Here is a 20,777-nt window from a genome sequence, read left to right as displayed (position 1 = left end):
CCTAAAGGTTTAACTCCATCTATATCATGTCACTGATACTTGGACAACCAAAGATCCTATTTATCACCCTCAACATTCCCATTGCCACCAGCTAAATGGTCCTAGGGCTTCTAAACCTCACAAGAGCCAGGATTTCTGAAAGCAGATCTGTCCTGTACCCAAGTCCTTGTTTCATCACTGTAGAACTACGAAGAAACTCTAACAAAATGTTAGAGACAGGCTCTCTTCCCCTGCTGATTTCCACTAAGCAAACACGGAGCAACCTTCAAAGGAAGACTTCAGCAAACAATACCACTATTTGCCTTTTCCCTGGTCGGGGGTATGTAGCACATAGAAAAAAAGAACCTTTCCTCCAGAAAAGAAATCAACCTTTCAACATTCTATGTCATAGAAAAAAATCAATTTTTTTCAGCCACAATCATAACACCAGAATAAAAGAGATCTGAAGGGAAGGGATTAGTGAATTCATAAACACCCTAAGCTACAGAAACACAAGCAGGCAAGCCTCTATCAGCAATCCTTTATTTGCAGAAAAACTTGGTTGGATAATGTTCCCTGCTGTTATAGGACGGTTTTCCAAGAGAATTTTGGGAGAAATGGTTTAGTGACTGTATCACCAAAGATCATTTTGTTTGGATTACATCTCTGAAGAATCAACGTCTTCAGATGTTCAACCTTCTCTCAGCCTGAAGGATTTATATTCATGAAAGTGCTCAAAGCATTTGGGTGGGACAGGCAAACCCAAATCTTAGTCACTGTCTTTATTTCTTTTCCTTTGGGTCTATTCTACTATGCAGAAAACTCCCCAAATCCTTACTCCTTTGTTGTCTTAATTGTTTCAGCAGGAAGAAAGGAGGTTTTAGAGTCAGAGAAAGCTGGGTTTGAATCCTGACTCTGCTACTTACCAGCTCTGGCACCCTAGGGACTCTGAGCCCCTGTATCTTCTCCAAAAAATAGAGCTGATAATGTATGTAAAACATTTATCCAGTTCCTGGAACAAAGTAAGTGTACAGTAGCTATTATCATCATTAATGCTGCAGTATTCATCAAAGGTGGGGCAGAGAGTGGATGGTTTATTAAAGGAATCTCTTTTCTGTCGTCTTTGTCCACAGAAAGACACTATGTCTCTTAAGGGCCTTTCCAGAGCAAACTGGAGCACTCTCTAGTACCCAGTGCATTGGTAGAGGTGAAAGCATTACAGGGTATCCTGTTGCCACTTCTGACCATTGTTTTACTATAAAACCCCCTCTTGGGGGTCCTCGCCACTCACTTATCCTATTTTCTCTACATTCTCACGGAGGTTGCTCTTACTTTTCATAGCACACTGCCACCTTCCTACACGTTTTTAGCACCTGACTCAGTTTTCCTGTCCATCCCATTTCTTCCAACCTCTATGTCCATTAGAAATCTCTATTAGAAATCTGAGCCTTGGCCAGGTGCAGTAGCTCATGCCTGTAATCCCTGCACTTTGGGAGGCTTAGGCAGGTGATCGCCTGAGGTCAGGAGTTCGAGACCAGCCTGGCCAACATGATAAAACTCCGTCTCTACTAAAAATACAAAAAAGTAGCTGGGCATGGTAGTGGGTGCCTGTAATCTCAGCTACTCAGGAGGCTGAGGCAGGAGAATCACTTGAACCCGGGAGGCAGAGGTTGCAGTGAGCTGAGATCATGCCATTGCACTCCAGCCTGGGCAACAAGAGTGAAACTCCATCTCTGAAAAAAAAAAAAAAAAAAAAAGAAATCTGAGCCTTATAATTTCTCCATCTTTTCAGCTCTGCCTACAGTATTCTCTAGTGTACTAACTTATCAGTGATCCCTGATAAATTAAGCCATGTGCAACAAGCTACTGTGTCTCACCATCTTCCTACTCTCCACTACACTGAGCCCACGATGACCCAGTGCTCCACAAACATGTGTAGAATGGAAGTAAAACTTCAGGGATAAGAAAAGATAGTTAAAGCAGATTCACTACAGTAACAAACCAATCAAGAAATTGCAATGAAAGTAAAGGTTTGGGTGATAAAATTTCCAGCTGTGTTCTAAGAAACATAACTTCAAGCAGGAGTGCATTTAATCTGATTTTCCTCAAAGCCTCTCTAATTTGTAGGGAAAGGCATTCATTTTCATTAACTTCATGTGAGCTACAGAGAATCTGTGATTGAGGCTCTAGAACCCCTGGTAAACATGCCAGCAAGCAAGGGCACCTTCCCTGGAGGTTCAATCTAGAATGTAAGACTGTCAGCATTGGTAAGGAGTCTTGAACTCTAAACCCACAGGCTCAAGTCAGGAACGCAGGAAGCCTATCAACACCTGGATACAATTTTGCCACCTTAACACTTTATTCCCTTTACTGGTGCCAAACTGAGTCATCCAATCTCCAGGCTCTTGTCCAGTTCTAGTTCATACAGTATCAGCAGCCTTCTCCAGAATGTCCTTTCACCAGCCAGCTCTTGAAACAGTCGTATGTCATATGTGCAAGACACTTCTATTTCTGCAGCCCGGCGACGGCCAGCTAACTCGGTTAGTGAGAATTTAATCAAAGTTCCAGGGCAAGCACAGAGACACAGAGTCTAAGTCTTGCCCTCCAAAACCTGCAACCAAACTCCTTCTTTAGAAAAACCAAAACAAACCTTCTCGCTGGCTGCCTCACTAAATTAAGAGAAGAAAGGGGAATAAGATCACAGGTTGAAATCCACCTACTTGTGATTCTGAAAAACAAAAACTTAACGGTGTTTTTCTTTAAACGTTGACAACATGAACTCTATGAGGTCTGAGAGGATCCTACAAAAGGATCTGTATTATTTCAATATTATCAAGATTCCGAGTGTTCCTTATAGAAAGAACTACTGTTATTAAGATTTTCACAAATCAAACACTCTGTGTGCCAAAGAACAAAGTGGGAAAAATGAAACTGAATTATTGGGTTGCATTTTTGCTAGCCTCCTTTTCTCAACTGTAGTTCTGAAAAATTCACACAATCCAATCCCCCAAGCAACAACATGCTCTCATCAGGTGAGAGCTGGTGTTGGTCACACACTCTTTGAACTAGAATTGGACAATGTCCCAAAATGGAGTGCCATCTGGGGTCAGAGTGCCATGCTCTTCTCTGCAGACTCCAGGGACATGTCCACTCTGCTTAATGGAAGCCACTGGAACCAAGTGTCAGACAGCCCTCTATTTGCTCCACAGAGGAGAAAGCCACGCTCTGATCATGTGAAATGTGACTGGAATTGTAAACTGAAAAATGGCACTAATTTCACTAAATTTGCAAATCCTGCAACAAGACCAACAACTGAATAAACAATACTTGACCAAAGGCTTTCTTTATCGTGAACTTAAGGTTTTTACTATAATTAACACAATCACTAAAGTAAAAAGTAAATAAATAAAAACGCTGCCTTGATTCACAGTTAATTTTAAGCAGCCAACATCAACATCAGGTTCCATGCTTTTGCATAAAGAAACAGCCTTTAGGAAACCCTCAACATTCAGGATTTTGTTCTGATTCAAACTTACAAAGAACAATTTGTATTTGAGAGAAACAAAAAATTCCAATTGAAAAAATGCCTTAAGATTCAAATTGGACCAACAGACAGGAGAAATAAATGAGGCCAGTCCATTTAACATTTGAGTGTCCATTTTAAGCTGAAAGGAACAGACGTCTAGAGACACAATTTCTTTTTTTCTCTCCTATAAAGGGCGCTGTAATAGTTATCCTAAATTCTGATATAGTATGAAGAAGCCTGGATTAAAGAGGCAAGAGACTAAGATTTTAATTTCCAGTTAATGGCATCTGGAGAATAAATTTAACAAGCCATTCTACCACTGTGGGTAATGGAACACAAAACAAGTCTTTTTTTTTTTCTTTTCTTTTTCTTTTTCTTTTTTTTTTTTTTTTTTTTTTTTTTTTTTGCGACGGAGTCTCACGCTGTTGCCCAGGCTGGAGTGCAGTGGCACGATCTCGGCTCACTGCAAGCTCCGCCTCCCGGGTTCACGCCATTCTCCTGCCTCAGCCTCCTGAGTAGCTGGGACTACAGGCGCCCGCCACCACGCCCGGCTAATTTTTTGTATTTTTAGTAGAGACGGGGTTTCACTGTGGTCTCGATCTCCTGACCTTGTGATCCGCCCGCCTCGGCCTCCCAAAGTGCTTTCTTCTTGACACAGAGTTTTGCTCTGTCGCCCAGTCTGGAGGGCAGTGGTGCAATCTCGGCTCACTGCAACTTCAGCCTCCTGGATTCAAGCAGTTCTTCTGCCTCCACCTCCCAAAGTGCTGTGATTACAGGTGTGAGCCACCATGCTCAGCCAGAAAACAAGTCTTTTTGATGAAGAAGCTGAAGTGGATGATTTTCTGAGTCTAAGAAAACTGCTTGGGACTTGGGTATCCAGTAGCCACGGAATATACATCCCAAAGAGCATAAGAAACTGTAACACTAGACCCCAACATCAAAAATATGTTGCTATTTCCTCCCACATTGTTGGTAGGGGTGCAAACTGGGACACTCTGGCAACTTACATTAAAATGCTATGAGAGAACAGGGGAAGCATTCCTTAAAAGTTCTAGGAAAGGTGTTATGGAGGAGGTAGCATGAGAAATTCAGCCAAGTGGGAAAAGCACAAACTTGGGAGTCAGACAGACAAGAGTTTGAATCTCTGGCTCTGCCATTAGCCAAATATGGAACCATGAGCAAGTTATTTAACTTCTCTTTGTGTCAGGTACATCACCTGAAATATGGGGCTAATATAATAATAGGCAAGCTCAGTATTTCCTCAAATGTGGGAGAGTTACACAAGATGAATTTAAGTGATATTCAGAGGATTTTAGGAGATGAACAAGCACAATATTAAACATTGAACCACATCATGAGAAAATATGGTTCTTTTCAGCACTTCTTCAGCCTATATAACATTCTTATTACATTAAGGAGTAAACGGCCGGATGCGGTGGCTCCCGCCTGTGATTCTAACACTTTGGGAGGCCGAGGTGGGTGGATCTCCTGAGGTCATGAGTTCGAGATCAGCCTGGCCAATATGGCGAAACCCTATCTCTACAAAAAATACAAAAATTAGCTGGGCATGGTGGCATGCACCTGAAATCCCAGCTACTAGGGAGGCTGAGGCAAGAGAATCGCTTGAATCCAGGAGGAAGAGGTTACAGTGAGCCAAGGTGGTGCCACTGCACTCCAGCCTGGGCAACAGAGCAAGACTCGTCTCAGAAAAAAAAAAAAAAAGGAGTAAGCTTTTGTTTAGTCTTCCTTTTGACACCTCTTTAATGCTTACTAATTCCCTTTTCAACAAAGTAAGATAAGTCTCATGGTCAGCTGGGGCCTTTGGGAACCAATAGTTTATCTTATACATACACTGTAAGAAAAATAATTTGTCTTCATCCTAATTATGTTTAAAATTACCTTTCATTTGTAACTGACACTGGTTTTCCAATTACAGGTCAAATATAAAGTTATTTTTAAATATATTGATGATTACAAAAATGTGAGTCAATTTCTATAACTTGAGTGGGCCGAAATGTTACCTATCTCAGAGTTCCAGTGAAAATTAAATGAGATCATATATAAGAAGAACCAGCCCATGCTGTGTTCCATCACCCACGGTCTGGTTGATGGGTAAAATTTCAGTAGGTGAGGAATATGAGTAGAGGATCGAGTGTGAACCAAGGCAAATACAAGAGATGGACATGAGATTCCAGAACAATGAGGAGCCAAACAATACCAGGAAGGGGTTCCTAAAGTAGAAGATGAAAACCTGTAGAGAGAGACTCCTTTAACAGGTACCAAACCATACTTATGTTAATCAGTCTGGTGAGAAAACCAGCTATAGTTCCTTCAAGCATGTGTCTTACAATCCAGGACATAACTGCCAAAATGGGTCACAGCCTTATTTCAAAGAGCCTTGAATGCCAAGCAAAAAGAGATAATCAATGGTGGCAGATTCTTAAAAGTCTTCCGACCTCTGTCCAGCACCTAGTACTTTCCACAGTACATGGTGTTGAGAGGTGACAATGTGCTAGCAGCCCTCACTCTCAGCGGCTCCTCGACCTCCGGCCTCGACGTCCACTCTGGCGGCGCTTGAGGAGCCCTTCAGCCCGCCAGGGCACCATGGGAGCCCCTCTCTGGGATGGCTGAGACCAGAGCCTCCGACCTCTGCTTGCAGGAAGGTGTGGAGGGAGAGGCGCGGGCAGGAACCCGCGTTGCGCTCGGGCCAGTGTGAGTTCCGGGCGGCGCAGGCGCGGGCGCGGGCTCGGCGGCCCGGCACACGGAGCAGCCGGCCTGCACCATGGCCCAGGGAGTGAGGGGCTTAGCACCTGGGCCAGCAGTTGCAGAGGTTGCGCCGGGTCCCCCAACAGTGCCTACCGGCTGGCGCGCCACACTCAAGTTCTCGCTGGGCCTTAGCTGCCTCCCCGCAGGATAGGGCTCGGGACCTGCAGTCTGCCATGTCTGAGCTCCTCTCCCTGCAATGGGCTCCCGCCCGGCCTGAGCCTCCTGCTCCGTGGCTCCGCCCCCTCCTCCGTGGCGCCTGGTCCTGCCGACAGCCCAAGGGTTGAGGAGTGCAGAGTTGGCTCCACCTGCAGCCCCCGTGCAGGATCCACGGTGAAGCCAGCTGGGCTCCTGAACTGGAGGGGTACTTGGAGAACATTTATATCTAGCCAGAGGATCCTATGTGCACCAATCAACACTCTGTGTCTAGCTGAGGGGTTTGTAAATACACCAATCAGCACTCTGTGTCTAGCTCAGGGTTTGTGAATACACCAATTGGTACTCTGTATGTAGCTAACCCAGTGGAGACTTGGAGGACTAGCACCCTGTGACTCCATGTCTAGCTAAACGCACCAATCAGCACTCTGTCAAAACAGACCAATCAGCTCTCTGTAAAACTGACCAATCAGCAGGATGTGGGTGGGGCCAGATAAGGGAATAAAAGCAGGCTGCCCTAGCCAGCCAGCACTAACCGTCTTGGGTTCTGTTCTGTGCAGTGGAAGCTCTGTTCTTTACCTGTTTCTAATAAATCTTATTGCTCCTCACTCTTTGGGTCCATGCTGCCGTTATGAGCTATAACACTCAGGGTGAAGGTCTGCATCTTCAATCCTGATAGCAAGACTACGAACCCACCAGAAAAAAGAAGTTCCAGACACATCTGAATGTCTGAAGGAATAAATTCTGGACACATCATCTTTAAGAACTGTAACACTTACTGCGAGGGTCCGCGGCTTCATTCAAGTCAGTGAGACCAAGAACACACCAATTCCGGACACGGTGTTTAACAAACATTTGCTAAACAAATAAATTTCTGTTTAATAGCACTGTGTATTAGTGCATTTAATTTTAATATATATATATGTATTGTTGTTGTTAATATCATATCTTCCTCTTCCTTCTCTCTCCCAGTACCAGAGAATAGCCTAACCCCAACTAAGGTAAACTCTGCCACCAAACATGCCTGGGAGTGGAGAAGGGTCTGCAGGTCAGTGTAAGCTCATCGGTCTGGGCCTTCACGTTCTCCCTGCCTTTCCAAGGAAAGCTGCTGCTTGCTTCAGTGTTGCCTTTATGTCAAAGTGGATCATCTAAATACCAGATCCAACAGATTTCAAGCCACCACCCTCCAAAGACTTGCTTCTTCCAGAAAACAAGCTTGGTTTGACTCTTGTCAAAAAGAATTATTCCCAACCTGGCATCCTATAAGAAGTTTGCAAAGCAAGGGTGAACAGGGATACGACATCCAAACATCTTCTTCGCGGCTCCTTCCCCCTCCCTGCCCCTGGCCAGAAACCTCTTCCTCCTTTTACTCCTCCTCCTTACGATCTCTCAAACAACAAATTCAAGACAATGCTTTAGAAAGCTTTGTGTCTTACCCACCTACCCCCAGTGAGGGTCTTCTGAGATACTTAAAACTATCCTCATGAGGTATAGTCCAATTCTCCTCCTAGGATGGGTACTAGCATTCTATTATTGAAGGATGAATGAGCCTGAAGAGTTGCTTATGTTTTCCTTTGATCACCTATTGGCTTAACAGGACTCCACTATAAGAAGCAAAACTTAGGCTGGGCGCTGTGGCTCACGCATGTAATCTCAACGCTCTGGGAGGCCGAGGCGGGCGGATCACAAGTTCAGGAGTTCAAGACCAGTCTAGCCAACATAGTGAAACTCTGTCTCTACTAAAAAATACAAAAATTAGCCAGGCATGGTGGCACATGCCTGAAGTCCCAGCTACTCAGGAGGCTGAGGAAGGAGAATTGCTTGAACCTAAGAGGCGGAGGTTGCAGTGAGCTGAGATTGCACCACTGCACTCCAGCCTGGGCAACAGAGCGAGACTCCGTCTCAAAAAAAAAAAAAAGCAAAACCTATACCCAAAATGATGTCTGAGATGGAGAGTCCAATTTTATTTTAGAGAGATTTTCCAAATGGTGAGTCAGAAGCAAGAACAGTATCTCACTAAATCATGTTTACTCAGCTGAAACTTATTGAATTAAACCAACTCCTCCTTCCTTTGCATTTCAGATGAGAACCCCTTCTGGTTCTATGATTCAAATCTTCAGTCAAAGCAGGTAAATAGGAAATTTCAACAGTTTTCTCTCCTCCCTCTCATTCCTTTCTTCTGTCATCAATCTAATCAGGAATGCTCTGAGGCATTCCCTGGATATTTCTTCTTTACCTCTCAAAATCCACATGGCATGTTACACTAATGCTCAGCATGTTCCTCAGATCTCTAGATGGCTCTAATTAAAGGATCACGTCTTCTTCTAAATACAGACCTGGGGTTAGAGGACATAAGAGCTTGAAGGACTCTTTAAAAGTCAAGTAGTAACATTTTATAGACCAATAACCTGAAAAACAGAAAAGTAAAATGACTTGTCCAAGGTCACACATCTTCTTAATGAGTTTGTGGGCATTCACGAACACCCTGTAATTACACATAAAATTTGGATTATATGAGCTCATGTGTATTTTTTCTTTAGAGAAAATCCAAATCTTTTTTCAAAGAAGTCAACAATCTCTTCCCCAAAATATAGTAACCACTGACAATTATATGCATATTTGGAAAAAAGTTTAACTAAAATCTAATTGTTCCAAGTCTGAATAGTAATATGAATTGGTGATCTAGAATAAGAGTGGAACCTAATTTAATAACTGTTATTGTTATCATCTTTTTTTCATGTCTGGGACATCAATGCAAGTAACATGGGATAAAGACAATTTGATGTGGAAGTAAACTATAAAGCAAGCTTTTTTTTTTTTGAGATGGAGTCTCGCTCTGTGCAGTGGCACGATCTTGGCTCACTGCAATCTCTGCCTCCCGAGTTCAACCGATTCTTCTGCCTAAGCCTCCTGAGTAGCTGGGATTACAGGGTTGTGCCACCACGCCCACCTAATTTTTGTATTTTTAGTAGAGACAGGGTTTCACCATGTTGGTCAGGCTGGTCTCGAACTCCCGACCTCATGATCCACGCGTCCTGGCCTCCCAAAGTGCTGGAATTATAGGTATCAGTCATTGCGCCCAGCCTAAAGCAAGCTTTTAAAATCACTGAAAACACTAGTATGAATAAATATCACTATAGGCCAAGCATTATATTATATGGTTCACATTATACACACACGCAAATGCCTATTTTACAGATGATGAAACTGAGGCAAAGAGTGATCAGCAACTTGCCTAATGTCAGATATCCATCAGTAATAACCAGAATTCCAATCTATATTAATTTGATTCTGAAATCCATGTTCTTTTCCACCAATATTTGCATCTACACTTCAAGATGTCCTAATACTAATAATATATTCTATTTACTTATTTAGGAAGAACTAAATCAACTCTCTAAGGTAGCTTCAAGGAAGTCTTTCATAAACGGTTCAACTACTAAAAAGTTCTTCCTGGGAAATGTCATAAACTAAATACCAGCTATCACAAAATATCTGGACTTTAAGACTAGCCAGATAAAATGCTTTGACTTCCAAATGCTTCTTGGAAGTTGGATTTGGCATAGAAAACACTGGAGAATGTTAAACACCCCCCAAGAAAAGACTTCAGAGAAGAATAGATCCAATGCATATGAAGTTACTCTGTTTTTTTAAAAAGTGTTTAAATATCTAAATTACTTAGTGAGTCATCTCACTCTTATTAACAAAAATAAACTAATATACAACTCAAAGTACTTGAATATGGAATGCCACAGACTAGAGCATTTTCTTAAATCACAGCTGCCTCAGAAACGGAAATGAAACTGAGCGAAACAGAAATGTTTGTTCTACAAAAAGTAACCTGGCCTAAATAACTTAAGTATGCACTAAAATTTCTCAATCTAACATAAACCTAGCCTTAACTACAGTTGTTTCTCACATAATTCTATTTCTAATGCTTTTCTGTGATTATCCTGTTATCTCAAGTAGTCTTTTAGAAGACAGGAAGCAAACATGAGTTTCCCACTCTCCTTGTTGGACTTACTCAAGTCAGCATTTATTAAACTTTTTCCATATTAGGTGGGATGAATTAAGGCCAGGGGAGAATGAATCAAAGACCTCCCTCTAGAGAAGCATACACTCATGAGGAAGACAAATAAACGTTAACTATAATAAAAAACAGTATTAAATACACGACACAAAGAGTGCTGTAATCCAAGTCTAACGGAAGTAAAAAGAAGGGGATGTTACTTTCAACTCAGTGATGGGAAGGAGTGGATCCAGAAGAGCTTCATGAGGAGGGGAGCATTTAAATTGGGTCTTAAAGGAGGTTTGCAGAAGCTAAAGGGTTTTGTACCAACTTTGTTTTCAACATGGGAAAGACAGGATTTCAAACTTTGTTTTGTTTTGGGAACCAAATCCGATGCTCCTCCGCTGCTGGAATAAATGCTCTTTGCCTGAATGCTATTTGTGGTCTTCGTAGAATGGAGAGTAACAGAAGGCCCTACTGGAAATCAATTTTATGTAAGCTTTTCATTCTCTGGCTTCAAGTATTTCTAAAATGTACCTTTCTATGCAGGCTACTTATTCAGGCAACTATTTTCAGGTGAAGATACTCAAATGAAAATAGAGAATCACTTTTGGCCTTTTGCTAATATTTCATGCATCAAAATTTTGATAGTCTGACAAAGTGTTTACCATGAGATTGGTAAACTCACGGAAGCCAAACTGTCTGGGATGCAACTTCAGCTCCACTACTTACAAATTCCATAATCATCTACCTAGCCTGCCTATACCTCAGTTTCCCCATCTATAAAGACAATAACAGCACCTATCTCACATGGTTCTCTTGAGAATGAACTGAGTTATTACATGAAAAACTTAAAAGCATATCCAACATACCATAAATCAACAGTAAATGAAACTATTTTTACCAAGAGGTGTTTTCAAAGAGTTTATTTCTAATTTGCTTTACCAATTAATAAGAAAGGCACTTTCTCATCCTATTTCACTTTTACAAGGCAGACATTTTTTTTTCAAGACAGAGTCTCACTCTGACGCCCAGGCTGTAGTGAAGTGGCACGATCTCGACTCAGTGCAACCTCTGCCTCCCAGGTTCATGCAATTGTTCTACCTCAGCCTCCCAATTCCAGTAGCTGGGATTACAAGCACCCACCACCACGCCCAGCTAATTTTTGTATTGTTAGTAGAGACAGGATTTCACCGTGTTGGCCAGGCTGGTCTTGAATTCCTGACCTCAAGTGATCCTCCTGCCTTGGCCTCCCAAAGTGCTGGGAATACAGGAGTGAGCCACTGTACCCAGCCAACAAGGCAGAGTTTGAAACTGTGTATATTTTCCAAAAATATATATATCTTAAGAAAAAACTAAATTTGATTTCTAAACAATAACAGCAGTAACAGAGAAATAGCTTATTTCAAAAAGTCCACAACATCATCAAGGATAGGACAAGCAAGAATCATATTGTATTATAACAAATTTTGACAATCACCAAAGTTAGGATTTACAACTAAACTAACAGTTCACTTCTCTTTTTCCTGTGTTTCTTATGCCCTTACAGCCTAATACTCTTATCATTCCATTTTCTATAGATCACACGGGAAAATGTTTTGAGATCACACAGCTATTCACAAACATCTGACTGAAGCAATAGTATAGTTTTCATTATAAACCAAGTAAAAAATTAGAGTTGAGTAAATTTTATGCTATTATTTCCAGGATGTTGCAATCCCTACGCAACCAAGGTTTCAAGTTAAAGAGAATTTGGCTGATCCACTCACAGCAACAAGGAAAATATGATGCAGGCTGTAGATTCTGATAAGGATTATAGCAGATGAATGTAGAGAATGTGGTGAGCATCCTTGAAAAGCTCCCTGGTTGCAGCAGCTGAAATGTTAACACGGGAGTTAAGAACTCTGGAGTTTACTGGCTGCGTTCAAGTCTTAGCTCTACCTCTTGCAAGGTATATGGCCAGAGACAAATTAGCCTCATCATTTACTTAATCTTTTAAACTAGGGACAATAAATGGTTTTGTTGTGAAAATTCAATTAGCATTTGATGACCTGCACAGTGTCTTATGCCTGTAATCCCAGCACTTTGGGAGGCTGATGTGGGAGGATCCCTTGACCCCAGGAGTTCAAGACCAGTCTGGGCAACATAGTGAGACCTTGTCTTTACAAAAAATTTAAAAATTTAGCCAGGAGCAGTCGTGCATGCCTGTGGCCCCAGCTCCTTAGGAGGCTGATGTAAGAGGATCACTTGAGCCCAGGAGGCTGAGGTTGCAGTGAGCCTTGTCTATACAACTGCACTCCACCCTGTGCAACAGAGCAAGACCTTATCTCAAAATAAATACAATAAATGAATAAACTTGTGAAAAACATTTCAAATAGTACTTGCCACACAGTGCTATATATGTATGTATTAAACATTGCAATAACTTTGGCCATTCATGATGATACCCACATGTAGATATGAAGATGGTTGCATTTTTTAGAGTAGGCCTTCTCTCAGCATAGTTAAACAAAACAAGTGTTCAGAATGATCTTTTAAATTTTGATGCTAAATGACCATAACAACTATTATAATCATATTATTTATTTAATATCTGGATAGTTAAAAAAAAAATGTATTTGAGGCCAGGTGTGGTGGCTCATGCCTGCAATCCCAGCACTTTGGGAGGCCGAGGCTGTCGGATCACTTGAGATCAGGAGTTCGAGACCAGCCTAGCCAACATGGTGAAACCCTGTCTCTACTAAAAACACAAAAATTAGCCAGGCGTGGTGGTGTGCACGTGTATTCCCAGCTACTCAATCGCTTGAACCCAGGAGGTGGAGGTTGCAGTGAGCCGATATCACGCCACTGCACTCCTGTCTGGGCAACAGAGCTAAACTGCGTCTCAAAAGAAAAAAAAAAAAAAACAAAAACAAAAACGTGTACAGGGTACATTATAGGACTGCACTCATAGAAATATGAGGGTGGAGATTTCAAATGCTCATCTGCAGAAGAGACAACATATCACAGGTGTCCAGGTTACAGTCAGCTATGTCATTCTGGAACACTGTGCAGGTGCTCAAATACAGACTCTTAAACTGCTCTGACAACAGTAGCAATTCTAGTCCCTTAAATGGCTTGTAGTCATCATGAAGGCTGAAGACCCTCTTCCCCGGTGGGTCTGATCATACTGTTGGTTCTCAAGCAGATGCTGTGTATCCAATGTTTTCCTAAAATTCCCTAGCATTAATTATTTTAATGGTTTGTGGAATGATTTAATGGTTTGTGGAAGCACTGGGGAAACAGGCTGACAATGGAAACTTTGTATTTGAAAAATATTGTAATATCTGTAGAGGTTCTACTCAGGAATACTTTCCATGCTTCCATACTTTCTCTGATTTAGGAGAAAGTTTCTCAAGAGAATGATATTCTCAACAGAAATGGAAAGTTTCTCAACAGAAGGCCTCCATCATTTTTGTGGTAGGTATGAGAAGAATAGGCTGAAATAAAAGGGGAGATGAAAACTTAAGGACTTTAAGTTTTGTTTGAAAAGAAGATCATAATTTAAGTCTGGGTTCTAAACTATGACCGTTAAAAAAATGAAAAAAAAAAAATCAAGAAAATTCCACTCTTTAACTCGGGGGAAATTTTTGTGAGGTTCTCTTCGTGGGAAGCAGGGATTCAGCCATGGAGGACAAGTGACTTGCTGATTTCAGTACCCAGAAAGTTTTTTTAAATATGAACTTTGTCCACTGTGAGATGAATGTGTATATACTACCCATTCTCTTCTTGGGATGTCATTGAAAAGTCGGATTTTAAAAGCTAATGGTATCAGTGCTGCAAAGGCAGGCCAATTACAGACAGTGGCATACAATTTTTTCTTTATTTTCTTATTTTTAATCTTATTTCTTTCCTTCTTTTTGATAAAAGATATACCTAAAGAGGCACCTACACACAACCCTGGCACCGTCCGCCGCCCCAAGAACCTTCCTTATTTACCAACGGCCTGGGAGTTGGCAAACACGCTAACAACAACAACAAAAAAACCAAACGGGCTTTCGCCTCAACCTCATAGTTCCTCCCCATCTGCACTCACCGGTCTTCACCGGATTCACAGCGAGCAGACACCTAGTACAGCCGGCCGATTCCTAGGTCCTCCGGCCAGGAGGCGCTGCGGGCTAGTCTCCGGGGGCCACCGCAGCCCGCGCGCCCAGCACCCCCACCCTCAAGGCAGAGCCCAGCCCAGCCCCGCGGCGGAGCTCCGAGTTCTGCGCCGCCCGCCGGGGTTATTCCCGGTCATTCCACAGCACCACCTCGCCCCAGCTTCCCCATCTGCGCCCAGGCAGAAGCTGCCCCAAGAGACCAACGGCAAGGGTCTGGAAGATGGGGCGGCAGGGAACGTGGGGGAGGGAGGATTGGGCACCCCACCTCCGGGTTTCCGCAGGCTCTCCTAAGTCTTGTATTTAGAAGAAACAAAACTCGGCCGGGCGCGGTGGCTCACGCCCGTAATCCCAGCACTTTGGGAGGCCGAGACCGGTGGATCACCTGAGGTCCGGGGTTCGAGACCAGCCTGGCCATCAAGTTGAAACCTCGTCTCTACTAAAAATACAAAAATTAGCTGGGTGTGGTGACGCGCCTGTAATCCTAGCTACTCAGGAGCCTGAGGCAGGAGAACCGCTTGAACCCGGGAGGCAGAGGTTGCAGTGAGCGGAGATCGCTCCATTGCACTCCAGCCTGGGCGACAGAGCAAGACTCAAAGAAAAAAAGAAAAGAAAGAAACTCGTTCCGCGCTCTGCGCCAGGGACACCAGCTCGGCTGAGCGCACCGAGACTGTAGGCAGGACCTCCCTACCCCTCAGGTCACAAAGCCCCAAGGCCTCTAGTGAGTAATAGCACCACGGACCCCGTTTGGGACACCTCCAACTCGAGTTCTCGGGAAAAAGGACGCGCTGCTCCAGTCCCGGGGTGCATACAGCAGATTCCCAGGTCAGAACAGACCAGCTTCTTAAGAACCAAGTGAGAACTCAGTGCTGGCATTTGTCTCCGTAGGTACTGGCCGACCCGCAACCAGAGGGGTTTCTAGCCAACTCAGGCCCCTCCGAACAAAGAAGCGCTCCGTGCCGGACCTGCAACTCTCCCCACCCGGCAGCAGCGACCTCAGCACTCCCGGGCACCCCCGACCCCTCTGAGCCCGGGGTACTGCGCCCGGGTCTCCACGCCCAGAGATGCTCCCCAAGTCTCCACCGCCGGGCGAGTCCCGAGCGCAGCAGCGCAGTCCTGGGGTCGCCAGAGCTCGTCCTAGGACATCCTCTTCCCATTTACGCCGCCCCGGGTCCCATTTGGGTTGCAAGTGGTGGGCATGCGGGGCTCCGGATCAAAGTCCCCGAAACCGAGAGCTTCCCGAAGCTTCCTTGGCCTCGCAACAAAACAATAACGCCCAATAAGTCACTGGAGAGCCTCTTACCTGTTTTCCACTTTTGTGTTTGCGTCTCTTTCTCCTACCCCTTGACAAGCCTTCCGGAGAAGGGGAGAAAACAGAACGAGGGGAAAAAACAAGGAGCAAAGCGCCCTGAGAACTAGTCCTGTTGGTGCGCAGAGCCCCCCGCCCTGCTCTGCCCTGCCGCAACCCGGGAGAGAAGGGTCGGCTCGGCTCTGCTGGTCCCGGCCCCACTCACTCTCGCTCGCAATTACGGGGTTTTTGCCGAGACTAGTTCCTTTTATAGATTCGGCTGCCCGGAGCGCAGAGGTTACTATCGGTCAAAGCCTGTTCTCGCCTTCCTCCCCGCCCCCTTCCCGGCCTCTGTTTATGTAGTTCAGTCACTCAGCAGAAAGCACGTGGAGCCGCGGCCCGCCTCTTAAACGGGCGACGTTCAGCCGCCGGTGAAGCTGCTAGGGAGTTGGGAGGAGGTGGGTGGGGTGGGGGTGGAGGGTGCATCAGGTGTCTCAGGGTCCGCGGTCTGCGCCCCCGCTCCCCGCCGGGGCCCGCCGGCCTAAGACCCGCGGGAAGCGCTGAGCTCGGGGCTGCGCCGCAGACTCTCTAGTCCATGTTCCCGGCAGCCAAGGGCACCAGTGGAATTTGCTTCCTCTAAATCGTGCTTTCCGCAATCTTTTTTTCGTTTGTTAGTTTCCTCAGCCGGAGGGAGGGATTGGGGGAGAGGGAGCTCCATACGGAATCCCCCTCAGGACGCCAATCATTTTGTCTTTTGGTACCTTTCAAAGACCTAGGCTGGTCCTCTGGGTAACCGGCTGCTTTTGTTTCCCCCCCCCCCCCAACAAACCTTGACTTTAGTTTTTGATAGCGACCTACTGCCTTCGAGATTCCCAGCCTGAGCTCCCCAGGTCCCTCAGAGGACCTGAGAGGAACATCTTACTGCTTCTCTTCATAAATTGAGAGGAAGGAGGCCACAAAAACAAAAAAAGAAACAGACAAAAACACAGAACAATATGGACCAGCCCCCTTTTAATTTTCATTATATTGATCAGCCTCCCTGTGATAAAAACACAGGACTTGTATTTAGCTTGTATACATTTGTAAAGTGCAGCCAGAGAATTGCAGTCGTGTAAAATTATGTAGTCACTCCAGACCTCCAACTTCTGTTTGCCTTTGCCTGTAGGGAGCAAAACCATCCAAAACATTGGAGGGGCCAAAAAAAAAAAAAAAGGCAAGAGCAAGAATGCAGGCCTACACACCATATGTCTAAATATTTAAGTCATCCATCAAGCCAACAAACTAAATGTCTCCTGCCTTGACAAAGATACCTTTGTAACCACCTTGTGTAGATTCACGTTTAGACTCCACAGTTTGACCTGAGTTTTGGTCAGAATGAGGTGGCATGAGAGAGCGCCCCAAGCCTACTTCTCTTCCCACCTCCAGCTCCATTATATTCCAGAACTCCCACCACCTGCATGCAGACACTCAGCTGCACAAGCCCCCTCCAGGCTACAGTCAACAGGATCTCCAGGCTACAGCTCAAGCCCAGGTACCCACATCAGTGGTTCTATCAACACTCAGGACAGACCCATAGAAGAGGCCCAAGCAGGCCCTGGAAGTGCACGTGGAGGCCACAAGGCAAGGAATTCTGGAGTCCCAGGTACTCATAACTCTGGGTGGCATGGCCCCTTTGCACCATGGACTGTTTGCCCTTAGAAAGGGATGGATCTAAGCCGGGCGCAGTGGCTCATGCCTGTAATCCCAGCATTTTGGGAGGCCAAGGTGGGCAAATCATCTGAGGTCAGGAGTTCGAAACCAACCTGGCCAACATGATGAAACCCAGTTTCTACTAAAAATACAAAAATTAGTCAGACATGGTGGCGGGTGCCTGTTATCCCATGGTGGCGGGTGCCTGTTATCCCAGCTACTCAGGGGGCTGAGGCAGGAGAATCGCTTGAACCTGGGAGGCAGAGGTTACAGTGAGCTGAGATCACACCACTGCACTCCAGCCTGAGTGACAGAGCAAGACTCCGTGTCAAGAAAAAAAAAAAAAAAGGAAGAGAGAGGTGGATCTCAGAAAGGCCAGAGATGAGCTTTCTAAAGTCCAAGGCCCAAGAGAGGGGACCCCCTTGCCTCAGTCAAAGAATAACCTTGGTCAATAAATTGAGTTTTGGGGTCAATCTTGACAACCACATGATGAGCAATTTAGGTAAAGTCTTTCTGCCTCTGTTTCATCTTTTTTTTTTTCTTTTTTCATCTTTTTTCTTTCCTTCCTTCCTTCTTTCCTCCCTCCCTCCCTCTCCCCTCCCCTCCCCTCCCCTCCTCTTTCTCTTTCTTTATTTCTTTTCTCTCTTTTCTTTCTTTTGACACAGGGTCTTGCTGTCTACCCAGGCTGGAGTGCAGTGGTCCAATCATGGCTCACTGTAGCCTTGACTTCCTGGGCTCAAGCAATCCTCCCACCTTAGCTTCCCAAGTAGCTAGGACCACAGGTGCATGCCACCTCACCCATCTAATTTTTGTATTTTTTTTGTAGAGACAGGGTTTTGCCGTGTTACCCAGGCTGGTCTCAAACTCTGGAGCTCAAGGGATCCTCCGGCCTCAGCCTCCCAAAGTGCTGGGATTATGGGCATTAGCCATTGTGCCCGGCCTGTTTCTTCATCTTTAAAATGGAGAGAAGATGTATGTTCTGTCTTCCTCACAGGGGTTTTCTGAAAATAAACTTTGTTGAAACCGTTGAGCTCCTTGGCAGAATGGTGTTATAAAAGCAGAGAGCGTTATTAAAAGGTGGTATCTTTCCTAGCATGATTTTAGAGAGTAATTAGGTCTCCCTGACACTCCATCTCCTCTCTCCTTCTTCTCCTACCTCTCTGAAGTCGACCACCAAAATCATTCATTTTTGTTTTCTTTTTTTATTGAGATGGAGTTTCACTCTTGTTGCCCAGGCCAGAGTGCAACGGCGCGATCTCGGCTCACTGCAACCTCTGCCTCCTGAGTAGCTCAGATTACAGGCACCCGCCACAATGCCCGGCTAATTTTTGGTATTTTTTAGTAAAGACAGGGTTTCACTATGTTGGCCAGGCCGGTCTCAAACTCCTGACCTCCGGCGATCCACTCGCCTCAGCCTCCCAAAGTGCTAGGATTATATGCATGAGACACTGTGCCCAGCCCAAAATCATTCTTTTTGGAATTTTGAAGCATATAGTTCCAAAAGGTATGAAAGTAATCGCTTAGATTGCTCTAATAAGGGAATGGGCAACAGTTAAGTCCTATACAAATAAGACAAAGATAAGATACTACAGAAAGGGGATGAGCCCAAGAAAAAAAATCAAAGTCCCAGAGAAAGAACAGCCATTGATTCTAAATACATAAGTCTATGGCCCCAAGCCAAACTTGTGTCACTAAGAGCAACCTGTGGTTTCAAGAATCTGGTCATCCCCCACAGTGAATACATGAACACATTGTAATGTTTGAAATGTTTATTTTTCTTGTTGATCTCTACTGTTAGAAGAGCCCAAACCTCCAAAGTGACTAAGTGATTCGGCCAGTTTGTACACAGGGATGTAAGTTTGCTGACACCAAGCTCATACTTTACAAATGTAATATCTTTATAAGACAAAAATACTGGCCTAGGCACGGTGGCTTACGACTGTAATCCCAGCACTTTGGGAGGCCGAGGCGGGCGGATCACGAGGTCAGCAGATCGAGACCATCCTGGCTAACAGGGTGAAACCCCATCTCTACTAAAAATACAAAAAGTTAGCAGTGTGTGGTGGTGGGCGACTGTAGTCCCAGCTACTGGGGAGGCTGAGGCAGGAGAATGGTGTGAAGCGGACGGGGGAGCTTGCAGTGAGCTGAGATCACCCCGCTGCACTCCAGCAGAGCGAGACTCAAAAAAAAAACAAAAACAAAAACAAAACCATATACTCAATATCAAAAGCTAGAGCCTAAGAGATGCCCCTTGAAAAAGAAGCTTACAAGTGTGAATTATCTTCCCTCCAGCCCTTAGATTGGTTTGTCTTTTAGTATATTTCAATGAGCTTCCGCCTCCGCATCCCATCCCTGCCCCCGGCTCCAACACCAAAACCCCAAGCCCCTCCTCTAGGTGACTCCTTCCAAATACACAGGAAGACCCTGCTTTGTTGCTGTTTTTCTGGAGAGGCTGATTCTGTAAATGTAGCCTGGGTGGCTTGAGGTTCTATTCTGAGATGACCGTGGCATCTTCTAATTACAGAATCAACCTTCAGGCAGCTGTGGCCTTGCAGACTCTGCTGGAGGTCATGGAACTACAGAAAAGCTCAATCTTATCATTCTATTGAGGCTTTTAAATTGGAGATTACCTAAATGGCATTGCTTGGGGGTTGCTTTGCTATATCTCTTAACTCATCTGCGTAAATGTACATGTACACATTGTATAAAATACAAATGATTTTCAATGTCCTGAGTTTTTTTGGTTGATACTCATACTGGTTGCTAGAAACTCTGAAAAAAATAGAGTAATGCAGGAAGTCAATGAAGAATAAAAAATAATGTATTCTAAAATGATGTTTTAAGATGAATTTATTATGATTAAGAAGACCCGGTGGGGCACGGTGGCTCACGCCTGTAATCCCAGCACATTGTGGAGCCAAGGCGGGCAGATCTCTTGAGGTTAGGAGTTCGAGACCAGCCTGGCCAACATAGTGAAACCCCGTCTCTACTAAAATTACAAAAATTAGTCGGGCGTGGTGGTTTGCACCTATAGTCACAGCCACTCAGGAGTCTGAGGAAGGAGAATCACTTGAATCAGGGAAGTGGAGGTTGCGGTGAGCTGAGATTATACCACTGCATTCCAGCCTGGGTGACCCAGCGAGATAGTCTCAAAAAAAAAAAAAAAAGAAAAGAAAAAAGACGAATACCTAATAGGTGAAGTCTTGGAGAATTTCTGGAGAGTGAGAA

At 44.5% G+C, this 20,777-nt stretch overlaps 1 protein-coding gene across 2 annotated transcripts in view; it reads right to left on the bottom strand.

Moving 5' to 3' along the window:
- Positions 1 to 16,102, bottom strand: part of ABCA1 (ATP binding cassette subfamily A member 1) — a 147,416-nt gene extending 131,314 nt beyond the window's left edge. For both annotated transcript variants that reach the window (XM_015117158.3, XM_015117157.3), the window contains exon 1: positions 15,876 to 16,102. The gene's annotated coding sequence lies outside the window, so the exon portion shown is untranslated. The remainder of the gene's footprint in view (positions 1 to 15,875) is intronic.
- Positions 16,103 to 20,777: the final 4,675 nt, after the last annotated feature.

This window comes from Macaca mulatta, chromosome 15 (genome assembly GCF_049350105.2).
Source record: "Macaca mulatta isolate MMU2019108-1 chromosome 15, T2T-MMU8v2.0, whole genome shotgun sequence".
Taxonomy (NCBI): Eukaryota; Metazoa; Chordata; class Mammalia; order Primates; family Cercopithecidae; genus Macaca; species Macaca mulatta.
This window is presented reverse-complemented; position numbering and strand designations above follow the sequence as displayed.